This window comes from Halichoerus grypus, chromosome 6, assembly GCF_964656455.1.
Source record: "Halichoerus grypus chromosome 6, mHalGry1.hap1.1, whole genome shotgun sequence".
Taxonomy (NCBI): domain Eukaryota; kingdom Metazoa; phylum Chordata; class Mammalia; order Carnivora; family Phocidae; genus Halichoerus; species Halichoerus grypus.
This window is the reverse complement of record NC_135717.1, coordinates 54534971-54551154: the sequence shown is the minus strand read 5'-3', so window position 1 is coordinate 54551154 and position 16184 is coordinate 54534971. Positions and strand designations below refer to the sequence as shown.

At 44.9% G+C, this 16184-nt stretch overlaps 1 protein-coding gene across 2 annotated transcripts in view; it reads left to right on the top strand.

Annotated features, from left to right (window-relative positions):
- FAM171A1 (family with sequence similarity 171 member A1) overlaps positions 1-16184 on the top strand; it is a 124599-nt gene that overhangs the window by 17093 nt on the left and 91322 nt on the right. The window contains exon 1 of one of the 2 annotated variants that reach the window (XM_036097038.2): positions 12755-12773. The exons of the other annotated variant lie outside the window; for it this stretch is intronic. The gene's annotated coding sequence lies outside the window, so the exon portion shown is untranslated. Of the gene's footprint in view, positions 1-12754; positions 12774-16184 lie in introns of those variants that run through there. 2 annotated transcript variants of the gene reach the window in all.

Sequence of the window (16184 nt, the reverse complement as noted above, 5' to 3'; positions counted from 1 at the left end):
ACAATCAGGAATGGCTGGGAGGTTCATTGAAATCTCTTGCTTTTGCAAGAATTGAAAGGGAAGGGGCAGAGTGTGGTAGGTAGAGCCTACAGTTTGAGTGCTACTCATTTATTTACTCTTTCACTCATGGAGATTTATTAAACCCGTCCTATTATTTGTCAGGCAGTATAAAATAGACGAGTGATCCCCACTCTTTCAGTTTATAGCTTAGTGGATGCAGTTAACTCTTCAGTTCATGGTGCTGCCATTCCAGGTGGAAACATGTACTTAGGCATGTTGTAAAACACCTGTGTTTAGCATGGACCCTGTGCATATGGACTTGTTCTGTACTTTATACTGCACCAGCCCTGCCTCCTTCTGGGTGGTTCTAATTACATATCATTTTTCTAGGTAATGCTCTTAGTGACTTCCTAGCTTGATATGAAGCACTGGTTTGCTAATAAGCCAATTGCAATTGTCACAAAAGAGAGAGAAGAGAAAAGGAAAAATTACATAATCATACCTAAAATTGAACTTGAGAAATAGTTTCCATTTCCTCCTACCCTATTACCGTACATAATTTAAAGTTGACATTGCTTTAGATGGTAGCATGAAGCCAAACCGCTTTGGAAAATGAAGGCTAATGGACAAAGAAAAGGAAAACAGCTCTTTTACTTAGAGCAAAGTTTAAATAAAACTGAAAAACATTATAAAATGAAATATAATTAATGAAAGGAGTACTTAATAACTTTCTGAGGCTCCTTGCTTGGTCTCCATGTTCCCTGTGGGTATGGGGTGAAAATACAGAAAGCCAGCCAATCTTGCTCTTCTAACCACTGCTTCCCAGACTTTGAAGCAGATATGAATCACTTGCTGGTCTTGTTAAATGCAAATTCTGGGTCAGTGGATCTGGTGGGGCCCCTAAGATGCTGGAACTCTTACCATGCTGCTGGTCACTGGACCACACTTGAACTAGTGAGGCTGTTCACAGCACATCCTATCCTAATGTTTATTTTTTTTTAAAGATTTTATTTGTCATAGAGAGACAGCAAGAGGGGACACAAGCAGGGGGAGTGGGAGAGGGAGAGGGGGAAGCAGGCTTCCTGCTGAGCAGGGAGCCCGGTGCGGGGCTCGATCCCTGGACCCCGGGATCATGGCCTGAGCCGAAGGCAGACGCTTAACGACTGAGCCACCCAGGCGCCCCTTCTATCCTAATGTTTAAAGACAGAGGCAGATCCATTGAATCTGGCTGCTACTTCCTTAGATTTTTAACTCCGCAGTTTAAGAAAACTACCTAGAAAATTTATTCTTACCTTATTCAAAGCCTAGCTTCAAGAGAGATAGCTAATTTAGTATATTCAAGTGTTGTGGAACCCAAATGACTTGGAAGGGATTGCACGTCTTTTTCGAGGTAAGAATTCCCACTTGGTTACTTCATTCATATAATTAAAATGTTCATTTATTACGTACTTCCTATGTACATGATAAAAAGCCTGCATAGCTCCTAGTGACTTTTGGTTTGGGATCTTTGGTCTGCCTATCGCCGATTAGAGGTGAGCTATCTCTAGTCATGCTGCATATATTTTTGACCCAATAAAACTTATTTCAAGGGAGCAACAGAAGTACGGATACTGTCCTGGTTCTAGTGTATACTTGGTATTGAACTACCTTTTCATACTTTCTTTTTAAATGGAGTGCAGCTGTTATAAACTGTAAATCAAGCTTGTACATTGTTATCAGTTTTATGTTAGTAGGATCTTTAGTTTTGGGCAGATGGTATCTTGAAGAAGTCATTTATTGCCTGCTGTTTGGGCTTGTTTAAATAAATAATGGTTGACTCTTGTTACTCGGATGTAGAGTCCCTGATTTTTTTCCCGTCATTTTTTTTTTTTTTTTTAAAGAAGTAACACCTGGCTAGACCTGTGGGTCGCTGTGTTCAGAAGCTGCGGCTTTTGCCCGGCTTGATACCAGCGGCAGGCCGTGCACCCAGCCCCGCTGCCTTTGCTTGCTCGTCCGCCCGTGGAAGGCGGTGCAGGCACTGTGGAGGCAACGAAATTCCTAAGTGGCCTTTTTGTAATTTATCTCCCCGGGGATTCTTGGCTGCCTGCAGAGTCCCAGGAGGCCTTGGGGGGTAGGGGGTGGTAAAATGATGATCTGTGTGAGCGCTTGTCTTTCCAGATCACGGGGTTTTTATTGCTGTTTTGTGTTTTTGAATGAGTGAAGTAAAGTTGAGAGCCAGAGTCCCTTTCCTCTTGAACTGTTCATTTCCTTGTCTCCAGGAGCAGTACCACCTGCCAGGTAAGAGCCAGGGTGCTCAGGAGTCAGCTGGAGACCCAGCTGGACCCCGCATGTTGGTACCGCAGGGAGTCAGGTTCATGGAGGGGGGGGAGCAGGGAGAGGTTGAGGAAAGGCAGCCCTAGCCCCAGCACATCGCGTCCCAGCTTTCCGTCCGGAGCGGTGTCGTAGCATGCCCCAGCCTGTGGCTCCCTCTGTGTATTTTCTGTAGATCTGGAGGCCGCTCCCACCATAAGGACATACCTGTGAAAACCCCCCTCCCCCAGCTCCAGAGCCCCCTCAGCTGTTCATTTCTCACATTCCACTGCCAGAAAAGCCGCTGTCTACACTCAGTCTCTCCACTTGCTCACCCCGAGACTCAGCCCGTAACGCTCTGCTGTCCATCCCCTGTCCCCACCACTCACAGCCAGCTCTCATTTCCCAGTCCACTCTCCTTTGACACCAGTCCTGAACATCTCCATGACTTGCTGTCCGCGCTCCCATGGCAGTAGCGTCTCCCGGCTTCTCTCCTGCTAGGGCTGCTCTTTCTTAGTCCCCTTTGGGTCCCTCCTTCACTCCGCTTCCCCTTAAGAAAGAACTGTGATCTAGGGTTCCATCCCTGAACCCCTCAGAGCATCCGCTCTACACTGGGGCCTGTGTCCATCTGTCATTGGATGCACCCCCAGAGCTCCTCCCGCCCACCCACCACCTGGGTTTTGGTTGTGGGATGTGTTCATTCGCGGGAGTCCAGCACGCTCCCTTTACGGAGGCTTCATACCCACCTTACTCCTCTTGCCTGAGTGCTTTGGCCTGACCAACTCCTCTTCACTCCTCTAGAGCATCAGGTGTCGTCCCCTTCAGGAGCTGTCCCTCCCCGGGGCTGTGTGCATAGCTTTGCTGTCTAGTCTACAAATATTTACTGAATGCTTCAGTATTCTGGGCACTGTTCTAGGTGCTGAGGGCGCAGCAGAAAACTCTTGCCGCCCCGCATGGGGCAGTTGTGTGTACGCATCAGTAATCCATCTGCCTCTCCTCAGCTGGTCCTCGGTCTGTGTTCGCTGAAAGAGCAAATCTGGTTACGCCAATTTTCTTCTCTCCTCTTTCTACCGTGTCTTTCCTCCATCTCTCTCAGGAGCAAAAACAGGAAATAGAACTTCATAATTACAAGATTAGCCAGATAAAATTTCATCACTGTTTCTGGTTTCTATACACAGTTTGTTGAACTTTCGTGTGTGAGTGTGGTAGAGAGGGTAAGTTGAATGCTTCCTTTGTTTGATAAATTTGCTCAGCTGCAGCCAACAACAAAAGTTTCTCTTCTGCTATGTCCTTTGTTCAGAGCTGAAGAACTTGGTTCTTTGAAAAGTCACTGAGAGAGAGGGATATTCAGCTTATATCTTATTCTAGATTGCCCCTGTGCCTATGACCACCAAAGCATTTTGCAGGGGAACAGACACAGGGTTTTCAGATGTTTATATCTTGTAATACCGTCATCCCTTCCTCCCAAAACAGAGTGACACAAAGCAAGAAAGCCAGACCATTTATTCTGGGGCCATTACCAGCGGAATTGCCAGATAAAATACGGGACACTCAGCTAAGTGGCATTTCAGACAAACAGTAACTTTGTAGTATAAGTACGCCCAAATATTGCATGCGACATGATTACACTAACAATTATTTGTTGCTCATCTGAAATTCAAGCGTAACTGGACAGTCCTGCATTTTTATTGACTAAGTCTGGAAACCCTTATCACTGGCAGAAGGCAGTTGTTGGGATTAGCCATTTTTAGCTCTCATTTCAGTCATGGTGATTTTCAGAGGAGCGTCTCAGTATTTGGTGAAGGCCGCAGCCTTTGCCACCTTTAATCTCAGCGCCACTTCTGGAACACTCCTCAACCCTAATTAAGCTGGAGGAACAGCGAGAAGACGACTTCCTCCTTCATTACACTTCCTTCAACCTGGAGGCGTGACACCAGGCGTTAAAATGTTGTTTGGTGGGAAAGGTGAGATCAGAAATGTCAACCCAGTCTTCCATCCTTGAAGCTCCTTGCCTGCTCCAGGAGTGGAAATTGTCTGATACGTAAATATATTCAGTTTAGCAGTAATTTATTAAATACTCATTTGAAAGGCAGAGTGGGAGAACCCGTGTCCACCTTCAAGATGCTCACAGTCTTGGAAGAAACAAAAGCACTCCCAGGGGGGCTCCACCTTGGGTGGACATTGTAATTACCCAGGAGCATTACCAGGACTCACCCCAGAGATTTGAGTCCGAGGTCTAGTGATGCCTGAATATGGGGAGTTTTTCCAAAAGCCCTCTTTCTGATTCTGGTATCAGCCATGCTGAGTTTCAGCATTCTGTGTTGTCTGGAAATATTCTCTGAGTACCTATGTGGAGATAAGTGACAGAACCTTTGCTTATGGAGTAAACACAGGGCAGGTTTCATTCTGGGCCATGACTCTAGGGCGAGGCTTCCGAGTGGCCCAAATGATCAGAAACCCATGCGTGTACTAACCACGTTCTAAAAATCATGTATAAATGGGACTGGAGAGGGTCAGACTTGGCACACTGGAGTGTCTCAGATTGGAGTTAAAATTTTATGGGAGCTGTATTCATGCTTATTTTACATTTGTCATCAGTCCTTCATTCTGTGCAGTTTGCTGTGTAATTGAGGGGCATTAACCTGGGGTGGTTAAGGTGATGAATGTGAAGCCAAGTGTAATTGCATTCCAGCACTGACTGATGCAGGCTTGTGGCAGGGACCCTCGCTGAAGGTCGCACAGCAAATGGAGGAGCCAGGCACCTTTTCCAATCACGATGCCTCCTAATTAGGTTAACAAACTTATCCTATTGCTAAAAGTCTTGAGGGGTGGCTCCCAGGAAGAAGTGGGCTGATTTGGTCAGCAGCTTGCCTGTGACTTACACCCCACATCAGAGTGTCCTTGAGGACCTCCTCCATGTGAGTCCTGGGGTGCTCATTAAATATGCGGGGCCTGGGCCCAGCCTCACAGCTGGGGGATTGGGATCTCTGGGGGTGGGCCTGCAAACCCGGAAAATAACTCCTGTGGTCCTGATGCTGACATCACGGGCTTAGTCCGAGCAGCATTTTGACCACAGCTGGCCATTGTTTTTATTATTATTATTATTATTATTATTATTATTATTATTATTAATGTGGACCTCCCTCTGTTTGGGGCGGTGGTGTCTGACTCTTTGCCTTTGCAGAAGGCTCCCTTTTCCTCTGTGCTGTGCCTGAGGATCTCACGGTCATCCTCAGAAGTACAGGTGGATCCGGGGCGGTCTCCAGCTCCTTGGAGTAGCTGACAACTTGCCCACATTTTGTCTTTCTGCCATGTGGCCTTGGACTCACTTGTCCCCCTTTGATTCTTTCTTCCTATTGCTTTGAAGGCAGATTGAATTTTTTTTTCTTTTTCACTATGAGCAGAGTCTTCCACATCTAGCTCACAAGTAATTCCATGTATTTAACGTAGATCTTCATTAATGTACAGTAGAGCTAAAAATAGGATGGTGGTGGGGCGCCTGGGTGGCTCAGTCAGTTAAGCGGCTGCCTTCAGCTCAGGTCATGATCCCAGGGTCCTGGGATCGAGCCCTGCATCGGGCTCCCTGCTCGGCGGGAAGCCTGCTTCTCCCTCTCCCTCTGTCTGGCACTCTGCCTACTTGTGCTCTCTCTCTCTCTCTCTCTGTTAAATAAATAAAAATCTTAAAAAAAAAAAAATAGGATGGTGGCTGTTAACAGCAATTGAAAAAAAATAAGGAAACTATTAAAGTTTTTAAAATGTATCTTGTGAAGCCTCTTTACTTTTTGCTAATTTGGATTTTGTAGTGACTTGGAGAGTGGCTTCAGTCAGCTGAAAACAGAACATCTTACACAAATTAGGTGTGCAGACCAGCAGTTCTCAAATAGGACTTTTCGTGAGCTAAGCAGAGGTGTTCTGATACCAAAAATGGAATATTTGGGACTTTTCCAGATTGTACTAGAAAATATTATAGTTTAAAATTTTTCTAGTCCGTGCTGCTTATCTCAGTTAGAAGCTTTTATAAGATGAATTCTGTCTTAGCCCGAATTGTAAACTTCAGGTTTGATGCACCTAGAAATCTGTGCAGATTCTCTGCTACTGCATCTAGGTGTCCTGCCACCCGAGGAGTTTGTCATCTACTGGCATAGGCAAGACTGCAAATGTAAAAGCACTGGACTCTATTTTCGAGTGACTTCACTTACATTGAAAATGCTGATAAGTGGTTACAAATTAGATGCACCCCCACCCCTTCCCCATCTCATGCTCTTGCTTGTTACTCTGGCCCCGTTTTATCAGCTGTCATCTTCTCGAATGACTTCTCTGTAGGGTCACTTAGCACGTTGTACAGCCGCCATCATGTCACCTGCCGCGTTTCATACATAGGTGCCCCTCACTGCTCCATTCCCACTACCGGGATATACTCACTCCCAAGACCTGCAGAAATGTTTATCCTCAATTGACTGTCCTGTTTACTGCATGTGCCACCACGACACAAGTCTGTGCGAGAGGCCGTAGAGTGAGTGGTAGGTCCTCCCTGTTCTCGGGATGGGACATCGACTCCAAGTGTTCACGAGCATTGTGTGTGGGATTTCCTGGTTGCCCGAATGCTGGGGTCGAGGACGAAGGCAAGGAAGGGCACTGACATGGGCGGCGGGATGTTTGGCTTGGTGGGCTCAGGAGCCCAAAGTTCTGCAACACGTAGGACTTTGTGATGTTCTTGTGGCAGAAAGTTCACTATTGTGGGCCCTGAGTCTGGTGTGTGAGGGGGGTCCTGTCACTCTGAGGGAGGCCAGCAGTTCGCCTGTGTGCCCATCAGTGGTCTCTGTCCTCCCTGGCCTCTGCATGTGCACAAATAACAAGATCCCTTCCTGCCTCTTCCTAGAAATTAACTCTGAGTAGCCGGGAGTCCATACTGATACAAACAAGCGATGTGAGTGAGTGAGTGAGTGGAGAAGAGACAAATCCCCTCTGCAGAAGGATCCCGGATAACTGACGTCGATATTCTGCCGTCAAGGGCAGGTAACAAAACCTCCAGCCCCTCGAGTGTGGGTCACGCATAGTGAACTTCCTTTCGAAGAGGGTAGTGTGGAAAAGGGGGCGTAAATCTACAGTGGAGAAACTTGACAAACAGGCAGGTGATAAAGGTTAACATCAGTAGCAATAAGCCATGTTGATAATAAGTCCCCTTGCCCCGATGTGTCGAGAATGCCATTTTACCTCTGGGGTCTTCCTCCCCAAACCCTTAACCCCAGTCCAACCATGAGAAAAACATCTGACAAACCCAAATTGAGGGACATTTTACAGAACACCTACCAGGGGCGCCTGGGTGGCTCAGTCGTTAAGCATCTGCCTTTGGCTCAGGTCATGATCCCAGGGTCCTGGGATCGAGCCCCGAATTGGGCTCCCTGCTCAGCGGGAAGCCTGCTTCTCCCTCTCCCACTCCCCCTGCTTGTGTTCCCTCTCTCGCTGTGTCTCTCTCTGTCAAATAAATAAATGAACTCTTTAAAAAAAAAAAAAAAGATACAGAACACCTACCAGTAGTCCTCAAAACTGTCCAGGTCACCGAGAACTAGGGAAGTCACAGCCAAGAGGAGTCTGAGGAGACCTGACCATTAAATGTCATGTGGTACCTGGATGCAAGCCTAGGTCAGGAGAAGGACATTAGGGGAAACTAAGGGATCTGAATAAAGTATGGGCTGTGGTTCATTAATTGTAACAAGTGTACCATTCTAATATAAGATGTTAATAATCGGGGAAACGGGGTAAAAGATATGTAAGAATATATGTACTGTCTTTGCAATTTTTCTGTAAGTCTAAAACTGTTCAAGAATCAAAAGTGTCTTAAAAAATAAAATAACCCCCAAGGAGGAAGGTATCTGTTGGTGCTGGAGATGGAAGTGAAGGGGTTTTAGAAGGTGATGCTTATTAGCTAAAAATACACGTTTTATGGGAGAAAATAGATGCCATAATTGAATTTAGGGACCGTTAATACTAGCAGAATATACTCCTCATAGATGTCATCGGTCTCTTCGGCTCTGATTTCAGGTAAAATGTATAAAATAGTAGGTCTCTGTTGTGAATTTATTTATTTACGGGCATTAACAAGTATAATAAAGGCCAAAAATGTCCAAACAGACCATGCGCCATGAGAACAGAAGCAGAACCATCATTAATGACTTTGCTAATTGCTCTTTCCTTTATTAGTTGGCATTCATTCTGTAGTCTGACATTACATCACAAATATTACTAATTTTTATACCTATTGGGAAAGAGCCTGCAAAATAGCGACTTTCCTCCTCAGCTGTTCCAGGCCTCAATCAGAACAAGGCGAAATTCAGCTGGTGTGGGGAGAGATACCCGTTTTAGGACTCCAGAACTGTTAGCATTTCCCCCGCACGGAATGTGTTGTTTGCATACGCGAGATCCGGGCGAGCACTTAGTTTCCGGAGCTCCGAAGCATTCACCATCAGGTCACACTCATGTGCATCAGACTCAGTGTCAATTCCAAAGTGAGTGCTTCAGTGATGTTTAATTGGACTCTTTATATAGTACGCCTGCTACAAAGAGCATGTTGTCCTTTAAGTAGAAGTTGATTCAAAACCATGATAAGTGAGCCGTAACAGTCTTGAAAGAGGGTTTTTCCTCCCCCTTTTCCAAAGGCCTTCAATGCATTGACACTAAGGATACTTTGAAGATACTCTGTTCAGTTGAAACCGCCAAAAGGATCCGGTGATATGAACCGTAGTTCATACCAGAAAAGTTTCAGGTTCTAGTATGAAGCTACAGGTAAAAGCTCATTTGCTTACATTTCTTCCTTAAGAATTCATCCTCCACTGATTTCTGCTGTGACTTCTTGACCCACAGACCTAAATTTTTTTGTAAAGCGGCTTCATCAAGTAATCTCACTGCGGGAAATACAGTTTATCAGGGAACTTTGGGTTCTAGTAAAAGATGAAAATGTATTAGTTTATTAATAAATTGATATTTTTTGATAATAGTCAACATGTACTGTGCTAAGCATGTTGCGTGTAACTTTTTAAAAAACTAATAAAAGTCTGCACTGCTCCTCTTTTTGCTAACAGAACCCCAGTTTTGTTCAGGTGTGGGAGTAGGGGGGCTCATCCTCAGTTCTGGGGTGTGACAGCATGCCCCAGTCCACTTTTGCTTCCTGATAAGTGGCAGGTGTGTAGGGAAAGGGAAAGGTTTTATTTCCAGCATGAATTTCCCACTTTGCCTGTGGGTGTTGGGCATAGACCCTCAGAGCAGTCGGTTTGAGCTTGTCCTTGGGGAAGATACCGTGGTCTCTTCAGACAAAACCACGACCTGAGCTCAAGTGAGTGGGAGAGTAGATGTGGTTCGGTCAGTCTCCACCAAGTTTAGAACATCTATCGCTGGACAGTGATCCCTAAATCCTTGAATTTGAGAGCCTATTTCCCATCAAAACGGTTTGCAGTCCCCCCCCCCCCCACCAACCATTGCATACACAGTATCATTGGGCAGGGAAAATATCTTGGTCGTTTGCGTGTTCTCAGAGTATACGTTCAATCGCATTTCAGTACCTGAAACCCTTTTTCTACAGAGCTGAAAATAATGGCAGAGAATGTGCAGGATTTCCCCAATTCTGCCTAGACACCACCACAGCACAGGCCCACGTTGATTATAAAGCACAAGTTTTTTTAGTCCACAGAAAATGTTTCTGCAGGTGGCTTTGCACTCTTGCAAACTCCACAGCCACCCCCCAGCGCTGGTGACTGCTGATCTTCAGGCGCTCAGTCAGAAGCTTTGCCCTCGGGGCGCCCGGGTGGCTCAGTCAGTTGAGCTTCGGGCTCTTGGTTTCAGCTCAGGTCATGATCTCAAAGTCGTGAGATGGAGTCCCGCATTAGCAGGGAGTCTGCTTGAGATTCTCTCTCTCCCCCTGCCCCTCTCCCTGCTCGCTTGCTCTCGCTCTCTCAAATAAATAAATCTTAAAAAAAAAAAAAAATTGCCCTCTTGCACGTGGAAAGCAAATACATTTTACTGATAAAATTGCCCTATTTGGTCCTCCTTTTACTTCTTTATTTTCATGTGTGCATGTATGTGTCTCTTTGCCCGTCTGTCTGGGCCTTCCTCAGCCCAGCCTTGCCTCAGGAGAAACATTGAGAAAACACCAATGACCCCAGTCAACCTGGGGTGACAGATGCCCCCCAGATGGTGGCCTTGAATCCTGGTTTGTGGCTGTAGGCTTCCCTCTCTCACAGCTCTGTTTTTGAGGGTACCATGCTCTGAATAACATCCTTTTCATTATTGCTCCCTCCTCTCTCAGAATTTTGCATTGTTGACTCAGGTATACAGTAAGGATTTCACAGTGGTCACTCAGAAAGACCACTCAGAAGGACCTCTGACACCAGATGCTCTATTAAGTTCCCAATTCTTGAGTAAGAATCTAAGGGCGATTGCAAAGATTAAAAGAATTTCTGTGTATTATGAGTCAAAGTAAATAATAAAAGCTTAAACAAGTCAGAAACTTGAGTCTAGTAGAAGATAAAAATGAACCTAAACTTTATTACCAATCTTCGGAATTTATTCCTATTTTCTCCTTTACTTTTTAATCTATATTAGAGGGAAAAAAGCAATATATATATATCTCTACATAGTTTTACTCCACCCTGATGGAAACAAAAGATACAGTTATTGTACACGTTCAGGCTATGAATCAAACAAGTTTACAAATCTCAACATTATTGCTATATAGAAGTACACATCTTATAAATGTTTGATTGCTTTTAAAATTTAATAATCTCCTTTGGCCTTTGTTTTGTTTCCCTTCTGTTTGAACATCCTGATAACTACTTTAGGATCATGATTTTTTATTTATTTTTTAGCAACAAAAAACCTTTCCATTAGGCAAATAGATTTCTTGCAGCAGCTTTTTTTTTTTTCATATAAGTTTATTCTTTAAAATTGTTTTTCTTTTTACCTTTTGACCCCCTTCACCCATTTCTCCATCCTACCCCTGCTGCCTCTGGCAACTACCAATCTCCTCTCAGTATATATGAGCTTGTTTTTGTTTGGGTTTTTTGTTTGCTTGTTTGTTTTAGATTCCACATATAAGAAATCATATGGTATTTGTCTTTCCCTCTGTCTGACTGACTTCATTTAGCATAATACCCTTGAGGTCCATCCATGTTGCAAATGGCAAGATTTCGTTCTTTTTCATGGCTGAGTAATATTTGTGTGTGTGTGTGTGTCTTGAACATTCTGTAAATGCACTGTTGCATTTTATTAATTTTAGTGAACTATTCCAACAGATTATAAACAAAAGTAAGGTTAATAGCTGTAGTAGCTAACCACCAAATGTTTTATTCACTGAAGTTTTTGTAAGTCCATTATTTAAGGTTTAAGAGATGCCATCCCCGATCTCCTGATTCCTCGAGCAATGCTGACGCTGGCAGTATTTACCAGCCAGTAAGTGGCTTGCAAGGGGATGATCCTGTCTCCTCTTTGATCACAGAAACAAATTCTAAAATCCAAGGTCAGAGGATATTTTCCATTTTTCTAGAGCTCTATTTCTCATTAAAAGGGGGGGAGGGGCTGTAGAAAAACCTTATTGCCGTTAAACCATTCCTCAAAAGGATCTGTAAAGAGAAACCTTAGTCTTATTGAAGCCAGACTAACAGAGCTGTAACATCTAGGTGAGTTCATTTGTATTGCCGTGTTTAGGATCAGGAACACACAGGAAAATCAGGAGCTCTAGGTCTGGGAAGAGGAATTCCCTGGGAGAAGGGGCTTTGGATATCCAGGAGGCAGATTTGAAAACTGGGCTAGTGATTCTGGTAGGAAGGCTGATGATGAGACCTTGAGTGTTAAGATGGATCCCCAGAGAGCAGGAAGACCGTGACCAGGAGGCTGAGAAGCTATATGGGGTGGGGCGGGGAGGCGCGGGTGGAGCAAGGGAGAGAGTTTTAAAGGCATGAGTGGCCCTCAACCCCAGACCCCAGGAGTGGGGAGCTACGGAAGGAATGCGATGCTAAGAATGGACAGACGTCCCCCAGGAGCCAGGTTTCGGAGCTGTAAGGAGAGCAGCTGGGGGCTGCGGGGAGAAGTGTCAGATGGTGACATGCAGTTCATCTCATGGTGTGGTTGATGACGAAGTGAAAGCTGTTGTATGTGCTCGAGCTCTGTGCTCAGCTCTGCACTGGGGATGTTGAGTGGGGGCGGGGCGGGGGGGGCATTGATCATCTTGCTTGGAACATCCCTTAATAGATTCTGGTCCCTTTTTCTTACCATAAACACTGTAAGATTGCACAGTGATTCCAAACTGTTCTTCCTACCCAGACCCAGACCCAGACCCAGACCCAGGCAAATGAGCTGAAATTCTTTGCTCCCAGCTGACCTGTTCCTCAGATGAACTTTGAAGAGACTTGTGAAGGGGACCAGGAGAAGGGAACAGATGAGTCAAATCCCAGAGGAGCAGCCGGAATGCTCAGGACCCTCTGCAAGCCTGGGCTGTGAGTCCCCGGGGACTTGATTTGTGTTAGAAAGGCTACATTTATGCATCTGTTAATGACGCTGGTTATTTCAGGTTGGTGAGCTCTGTCTTGCATATGAAGACTTTATATTTGAATCATCACTTCCATGCGATAAGACTGGAAAACCATTTACGTATATATCATACAAAAACTTTGCGCAAGCAGCCCCCATATCAGAATCTGTCCTTCTGTGGAGGAATGTAGCCCTATCTCTCCTGGAATCCAGCCAGCATTGAGAAGTATAAAAACTCTCTGGCTTAAAAAGAATAAAAGGGAACCATTGGGCATCACAGAAACTGAGGAAATTTCCAAGTAAACTAAATATTGTTTCTCATGTCCTAGAAAGGAAGACACCAGATCGATGCTTGGTTAGGTCTCTAAAAAGTTGAGCTTAAAATACAAATGCCTCCAAATGCTAGTACAAGTTTTTAGTTTTTCTAGATAATTATACTTGAGTTTTTAAATCTTAATTGTGTTTTTTTTAAGAGTATAAAACCAGCACTGTTATCAGCATATAGGAGCATGTATTTGAGTTTTGACTGTGGGGTATTCCAAGTAATTTCCAGCCCAAGCCTTGTGCCCAAGGGGCTAAGAGGTAGCTGCTGGTGCTGGGAGTGTGCTGAAGGAGTGTTTCTAGAGCTAATTTTAAATAGGTAGATGTTGGCCGTTCCATTTTTTTAGATTGTTTCTTAATCTTTTTCTCTTACACGATGTATGAAGCAGATTTCTTTGGTGTCTGCCCACTCACTTCGACAGGCAGAAGATACTTCCGACACTGGGAGGGACAGGGCAATAAATACGGTAGAAGGGTCCTTTGGATTTGAGTTAGAAAACCTGGATCTTCCATCTCCTGGCTCCCCCAACTTTTTATTCCTATGAACTTGAGCAAAGTACTCAACTTTCACAGACCTCAGTTCCTTCATTTGCAGTACAGAGCTGATAATGCTTCCCGGGCCCTGAGGAATGTCGTTACGTTCCGGTGAGGTCATGCGTGTGGAAGCATGCTGCAGAGGCTCTACACGTCGACACGCTTCTTCCTAATGAGTGCTTCCCAATGGGTGATGGTGGGGAAGGTTGATAAAAGACTGCCTGTGGGTGGCATTTACATTTGTGCCAGAAGGAATTAGCTGAAAAGCTTTTGATTGGTATACTGCTTTTGTCTTATTATTAGGGTGATCTTATTAATAATGACTGAAAGAAGTTTTTGTGCTAATCTGTGGAATCTGATTATCTCTCTCCCCTGCACTATTACATAGAAGCTCTTCTGCTCTTTCTGTTTCATTTCCGTTTGCCCAGTCCATGGCTCCCAAAGAAACGGTCTTGTGTCACTGTAAAAATATCAGAGAATCTGTAGTAAAATAATTCAGTCTGGAAAAGACTGAAGCTTATTGTTTATATCTGTGGAGGAAAATATTGACCAAACAAATTAAAGCTCTAGACAGTGTTCAGCCATTTGCAGTGCTATTCTATGCAATAAAGAAAATGCTTTTCTTAAATGCCTCCTGCACCCAGAACTCTTGAGGTTGCAAGTAGAAAGAAACACAACTCAAGGCGGGAAGTTTCATGAAGTTTGGTTTATGAACCTAAAAAAGCCAAAAAGCACAGTGCTGGGGCAGACAAATACTGATCTGGCTTAGCAGCGCCACTAAATGTCCTCATTTCTTTTCTCCATCTGCTTTGCTTTCCATGGTGTCAGCCTTATTCTAAGGGTCTCCCCTTGTGATCCTAAAAATGGCTTCTGGTGGATCATAGTACAGTATGTACCACTGTTCCCAGCATCTCCAGAAGAAGCTGTGCCGTGCATTCTTACTGGATCTGCTCAGGTCATGTGCCCAGGACAGAAATCATGGGGGTCCAGGGGAATGGGCTGTGCCAGTCACCATAATCCAGATCATGGATATCACTGCTGGAGCCAGATGGAATCTCCACAGGATAATGGGGACTCCCAGTCAACAGAGGTCTCCCTGCAGTCCTTTCCTGTTCATTATGGGTGGTTGGTCAGGATTCCTGTTGATAAACTCTTAGGTACTAGTTTGAGTTAGTATACATATTTTAAACTCAGAAGTGGTTATCTGTTAAAAACAATACATGGCACTTGGTTTTTCATATTGCTCTGTACTCTGCATCCAGCTTCTCCGTCTTCTTCCCGCGTCGCCACGCTTAAGGGCTTCCTTTCTCCTGTAACCCTAGCAGAATCTCCCGGTCATGGGGACTCACTGCTGCAGTGGTTTGCCCAGTGCTCCTTACTTATGTTATGACCAAGGGTGAATTACTGAACCTCTGAGCCACAGGTTCTCTGTGAAATGTGCCCTCCTTACAGGGTTGTTTAGAAGATTTTCTGAGATGATGTGTCTGTCCCAAGGAGCAGCTCAGTGATGGACGTGTGGTTTCCGATCTCCGCCCTGATAGTCAGAAGCCAAGTCTGTCGGTGCCCTGGGGATACCTGCTTTGCTAGATGCTACAACCTGGGGTGGAGATGCTTGCCAGGGCCTGAGCTGTTTGAACCCCAGCTTGCCAAATCCCCAGGGCGAGGTAGGGCTTGGAGCAAAAATCGGTGAGGAAATCAAGGAAGCCGATGAAGGAGGGATATGACCTCAACCAAGTGGAGGCAGACAGGCTCCTATCCTGCTGCAGGACTAGAAGCCCCGAGCTTAGGCTAAGCCTGTTCCAGGAGAGGGGTGGAGTACGGAAAGAGCAGGTAGCTCCCGCAGTTCTTAGGGGTATCCTGTATTTAGATGATTAAACTTCAGGGTACCTTGCCTACTCCTGTTCAGAAGAGCCCAGTTTCTGATGAAAACCAATAATTTAAAATTTATTTTTAAAAAAGATTTTTTTTTTTCCTTAAAGGATACCAAAGTACTGGTAAATTGAAGCAATGGGTACATAGTTATATCCCTGTCAAGGCTATTCTGAGGCTAGTTTCCTTACTGAGAGAGAATGGCCAATTAGGTAATCCTTGCTCTCCTCATCGAAATAAGAATAGGAGCTAAGAGCTTGTGAGCACTGAGCACCTGGCAGGCCCTGTTCTAAGCTGTGTGTGTGACCTGACTTGCTCTTCCCCTAACACCCTGTGACTCCAGGAAGGTCTTGCCCCCGGAACTCAGCTGGCAAGGGGCAGAGCTGGGATTTAAACCCAGGTATTCTGGTTCCAGAGTTTTGGGCCACCATACTACACCACTTCCTTAGTGATTTGATCTCAGTTAATTTTTTGTTTTGAGGGACTGCCTCATCTGAAATTTAGAGCTTATGTTGAGTTTTGATGGGTACTTGAGGGAAGAGAGAGGTGGTTAATCGTTTCAGATACATTGTTGCCACATTTTAGTGGTGAAAAACCAGCGCGTATGGCAGTGTCCTCCTGACCAAAAAAACCCAGAGTAGTAGGAAGCTGTC